This window comes from Helianthus annuus, chromosome 1, assembly GCF_002127325.2.
Source record: "Helianthus annuus cultivar XRQ/B chromosome 1, HanXRQr2.0-SUNRISE, whole genome shotgun sequence".
NCBI classification, from domain to species: domain Eukaryota; kingdom Viridiplantae; phylum Streptophyta; class Magnoliopsida; order Asterales; family Asteraceae; genus Helianthus; species Helianthus annuus.
Window position 1 is genome coordinate 95369644 of NC_035433.2, and position 5713 is coordinate 95375356.

At 36.9% G+C, this 5713-nt stretch overlaps 1 long non-coding RNA gene across 7 annotated transcripts; it reads left to right on the forward strand.

Moving 5' to 3' along the window:
* The first annotated feature begins 550 nt into the window (after positions 1–550).
* Positions 551–4810, forward strand: LOC118481048. Of its 7 annotated transcripts, XR_004864282.1 has the most exons (11): positions 553–692; positions 1153–1266; positions 1437–1496; positions 1706–1765; positions 1849–1919; positions 1988–2382; positions 2885–3032; positions 3234–3661; positions 3762–4175; positions 4277–4392; positions 4580–4810. It is a non-coding gene; the product is annotated as an uncharacterized LOC118481048 (long non-coding RNA). The 7 variants fall into 7 exon arrangements; XR_004864280.1 differs by having other exon boundaries at positions 551–692; positions 3762–4392; XR_004864278.1 differs by having other exon boundaries at positions 555–692; positions 4277–4810.
* Positions 4811–5713: the final 903 nt, after the last annotated feature.

Genomic DNA, 5713 nt, shown 5'->3' on the forward strand with positions numbered 1-5713 from the left:
TACTGTTCACTTTTATAAATCACCTAAAAGTAACCCTAACATAAAAAAAAAACTATAAATTCTATCCTATGGCAAATAAAAATTCAAAACTCCATTACTTTCCACACATAAATTAGTCAAATTCATCAGCAACAATTCGCACATCAACAACACCAATTTCACTTCATATATTCAAATAAAATTCAGATCAAACTCCACAAGTTAACATTCTACATATCATATTAACCGATTTATCATACAATTCAACTAGAAAACAATCAATCCAAACAAAAAATAATTACATCAAGAAGAACTATAAATCGTAATACATATCATAAGAAAACAAGTACCTGTTACCGTTCTTCTTGATGTAATTTGCGATTGATTTGCTGCCGTTCTTCTTGATGTTTGGGTTAGGGTTTGCGTGAATATTGGGAAAAAAGGGGGACGTGGTTGTCGTGGTTTAATTCACGGGAACCACCGTGATTTAATTTGGGGGGTGGTATAGGGCATGAATAATGGACCGATGTGGCAAATCATGACCCAATTATGATCCCCACACCCTATAGCCTAAGTAAGGTAAGTGGGAGAGTCCTGACCCCTCCCCTTCTCTTCCGGTAAATAAGCTTCTTTCGTGTTCATACATCTGATGCAGACGTCAAAAATTCTCACCACTTTCTTTCATTATTCGGAGATCGGAGCTGATCAACTAGGTAAATCCTCTCTCTCTCTAGAACTATACATATCCACACCCACACTCATCACACATACATAATAATAGATCTATTCTTTTCAGAGTTTGGTGCTCTCATAATTTTTTCCGATCAATATACAAAACTCTCCAGATTATTGAAATGGGTTTTGTTCCTAACTCGATTTTAATAAACATAACTCCCCGGATTATTGAAAAGGGTTTTGTTCCTAATTCGATTTTGATATTAGTAATAATAATATTTGTGGGTGGTTCAATAAGATTGATTGTTCACTTTCTGTACTTCTCTCTTTATGGAGGAACAATTGTAATAGTGCTTGCTGCTATATTGGTAATTGATAACAATTTTATTGTTTCTTGGTCTCTCAACACGGAAAAGGTGATGATATGTGAAGCAAATCATTGATCACGGAGTCATATTTAATTTCCATTATTATTGTTTTGGGTTTATTGATTTGCAGTTACAGGCGATTGGAGGATTTAGGAATTAGGGCATTGTTCTTGGTTCGGAGTTGAATTCTTTGAATCCTTTGTGGAAAACGGAGCTACCTTTGAAACTCAATTTCAAGACTTCTGTAAGGATTTTATTTTCATCTTTCTTTCTTGTTTTTTTTAACTCGATTGGCTTATGTTATTCATCTATTATCTGGTTCTTGGATTATTAGTTTGTTGTATATAGTTCTGATTTCTAGACTTCATTTGTTGTATCTTGCTGCTAAATGAATCATAAATGTATGTGACACAGGTATTTAATTATGGATTCACCAATGGAAAATTTTCAATCCACTGCAGTTTTTCTGACACAGTTAAGATGAAGTCGACTTTCAGTTTTTGTTTGTTAATTATATTCGTTTTTGATGGGTAGTTTAGGTTATTTTGTTAGTTAGCTAAGTGGTTATACATTAGAGGTAATTTTTCCATTAATTCCAGTTAGTTATAGTTATTATTAGCTAATAGAAATCATTTTATATACACAATCTATGGTTTCTTCTTATCTCAACTTGTGAATTGTAGGCCTGTGGACTCAAGTAGATAATTGTGAATTAGCGTCAGGTGGAAATGATAACAGGCTAAGTGATTAACCTACTTATCTTCTTCATCTCTTCAATATATTAGTTTAACTTATTTTTAAATCTTTTTTTTTTGTTTTTACGCAGCTTTTTGTTTGTGACCAACAATCGACATAACTTGTTTAAGCCTATTCCAAAGGCGAATTTTTTAAAACTTTGTAAGTTATGGATCTTTTTTTTCCCAGTGATACAAATTGAGAGGTATGATGTGATATGTTCTGATCAGGTATCAAAAGGTGGTTATTTGGAAGTTGGTGTTTAGACGTATGGAGGCGGGTTGTGTGTTCAAAATGCATAGAATCTTCTAATTTATCATCTATTGGGCAGAACGTTGCGAGAGTGAAATGTGGACAAAATTGGGGGGGGGGGATAAATGAGATGAGCACTTTCACCCAAACGGGCATGGTGGGAAGGCGTGTATGGAGAACGGTGGAATCAAACCTGAGGGGAAGGTCACAACAGCTCTGGATGGGTCCAAAAATACAGCTATAGCAGCTGCGGTCAACACTGGGACACCAATGTCCAACAAGACACCTGCTATGAAAGATTTCCTCGTTATGGTTTCTATCATTGCTATGGAAACTCCGTCCCCTTGCGTCAGGTCAACAAACCTTCTAAGAGGTAACATGTTTGTAGATCATCTGCTGAAGCTGTCTGTGATAAATAATAATAACTCCCATCAAATATGTAATCTGTTGTGGACACATTTATAATGCATTAACATATGATGCTTTTGAATGTAGAAAGGGTGGTTCCTTATGGTCACCCCAATGATCCTCATTGCAGAAAGAATACATTTGATGTAGGGGAAGATGGACTAGGTAAAAACGCCCATTTTCCCTTACATCATGTAGTTTTGGATCAAATTGGTCGAAGTTAGGGTATGTAGGAGGTTTGTTATGTGAAAAGGATGAGAGGTATACAACTTTGGGTTGCAAATAAAGCTTATTTAGTTGAATGTACATGATCTCGGTAGTAAATTATTTAGCTTGAATGTTAGACCATTTTATACACTCCACGTTTCCATGTTTATCACATCTCCATGATTACATGTTCCTGTTTGCATCTTGTATTTAAGACTCATTTTGAGTTTAATGAAGGTTGTTTGTGATTTATGCTGTAGGTGATAACTCTGGACATGGGTCTGCTTGTTGCTGGCCAAAGTACCGTGGGGAGTTTGAAGAGCGACTAAAGAAAGCTGATGGAGGAAATCAAGCAAAGTGACGAAATTATTCTGTTTATTGATGAGGTCCATACGTTAATTGGAGCAGGTGCAACCCTTAAAAAAATATTAACTTAAAATCTAACTGCTCAAATACCAAAAAAATGTGGACGGGTTAACCAATCTAACGGAGTGACGAGTCAACCGAGTTTTAACTCAAAGCCTGTTTTGGCCCGTTAGCCAATCCACACATGGTGTCACATATATTTTTTTCTGTACACATGAGATGCTAATATTATGCTCTTGACAGGCTGGGGAGTTGCGTGATCGGGAAATGGATCTTAAAACTCAAATATTCGCTCTTATGGACAAGAACAAAGAGATGAGCAAAGCCGAGACCGAGGCGGGAGAAGAGGGCCCCACCATAACTGAAGCGGACATTCAACACAATGTCTCATCATGGACTGGCATACCGGTCGAGAAAGTCTCAACAGACGAATCGGACCGTCTTCTCAAAATGGAAGAAACACTCCACACACGTATCATCGGTCAAGACGAAGCAGTTAAAGCCATTAGCCGTGCCATCCACCGTGCTTGTGTAGGACTCAAAAACCCAAACCGCCCCATCGCCAATTTCATCTTTTCGGGACCCACTGGTGTTTGTTGCTGTCGAGATTCCATTTACTCCCTGTGCCAAACGTGCACTGGAACTCTCGCTAGAGGAGGCCCGACAACTTGGTAATCTCTGCATCCAAACAATACATATGCTGATATGCTGTTGAATCATCATAAATTTAAAAATGTGATGACGTATTTCCACCGTTGATTAATGTTTCAGGTCACAATTATATTGGATCCGAGCATTTGCTTCTTGGTTTGCTTAGAGAGGGTGAAGGTGTAGCGACCCGTGTTCTTGAAAATTTGGGTGCAGACCCAAATAACATTCGCACACAGGCAAGCTATATTCATTATATATTCATCTCTACTTTAATAAAAAAATCGGATATCGGTAATCGCGGTGGGATGTCGGTAATTTTAATATCATGCTGAATTTTATATATATAGAAATTTAACACTGAAAATTCAGTATACTCTCCTACCATTAACAAATTAACCTTTCGCACTTGCCGTAAAAAAGATACAGAATTGGAGATTATGAGATTCGATAACGAGAGGATGAAGATGGAAAACAATCAAATGCTCTTGGAATTGACACGTGAGGCGATGGTGTCTGCGGATCTTAATCAATAAGGTCCTGAGCCTAAAATAGTAAAATAATAATTATTTTTTCCTTTATTGATTTTCCGGTTTGGTTAGCAGCTCGGTTTTACTTACTTTTGGGTCATGTTTTAGAGTATTTTTGGTCGGCCTGAAATATTCTCACTCCTAATGAGCTCGAGGAGAATCTACAAGATTGAATGGCCACCACAATGAGGTCATTCATGAAGAAACTATCATATGCAAAAGTGGTACGCAAACTGGGCAACTTGGGTGATGGGTTGGGTTGACCCAAAACAATTTTTCTTCATATATTTTGGATTTTACATGCATTATAAATTACGCGTCGACCTGTTTGACTGGTTTCATTTTCTTGATTTTTTCTTGTGTTTATTTTGTAACATGAAAGTTACGTGTTTCTTTTGTTTGGAATATTAGATGATCTACAAATTTGGTCGGATCTATACCTGGTACACGCGAAGCAGTGTGTATCATGGGAACTAGCATAGAGGAGGTCATAATTCTCTTGAGATAAGTGAAAGTTAAGTTTACTTTGTAGGTGTGTAGCAATTTGTTTTGTTCATCATTTTTTATCACTGAAGTTTTAGACTTCACTGACTGATGATTCTGGTAGTATTTCAAGATTACTACAACATATTTTAATTGTTTGCTACTCTGTTCACTTTGATATTGATGCAAGAATCTCTATATATTTATCACGACTTTCATTTGAGTTTTAGATGTTATAATGATTAACATATTATTTTTTCCATTGCATTATGGGTGATAAGTTTTTAATCCGCTAAAATTCTACTCTTTTGAAATTGCATAAAGATGTACGATTGCTTGATGTGTATCGTGTTCCTGTCGCATATTGTCGACTCCGCTGCAACGTGCGGGTTTCTCACTAGTGTTTCTAAACTTGTTTCATTAAAAATAAGTGTGTATATATTTTTGAAATCTAGGTTATTATAATTTTGAGTCTTATAATGTTGTTTAAAAAGTTAGAAATATTATTGAGTTTTAAGTTTTAATAACCGTACGTTTTAAATATTTTTGAAAGTTGAGTTTTAACTATATTAATTTCCGTTCTTACCTATTTGTAAAACGTCAATGGAATAAACGAGGTAATGGAATGGACAAGTGAATGCAATAGATCATTACCATTTCATGTTTTGTTTGGTTACCATGTGGAAATGAAATGAATTATTATTGTATATTGTTTGGTAGGCCAAAAAAAAAAAAAAAAAAAAAAAAAAAAAGGAATAAAATTAGCGGCGAGTGGTGGTGGTCGGTGGTAGTGATTGTGGGTGGTTGTAGGTGGCGGTGGTGGGTGGCGGCGACGACGATGAGTGGCGGTGTCAGTGGCGAAGGCGGGTGGTGGTGAGTGGTGACGTGACCGGGGGGTGCGTGGCGGCAGATGTAGCGGTGGGTGGAGGCGGTTGGTTGTGGCGGTGGTAGTGGTAGGTGGCGGCGACGAGTGGCGTTTTGTTACCATGGGGTAGATGAAATGATTTTGAGGGAATAGAATGTCTTATAGAATGGGTGATTCTATTCTAATTCCTGCATACC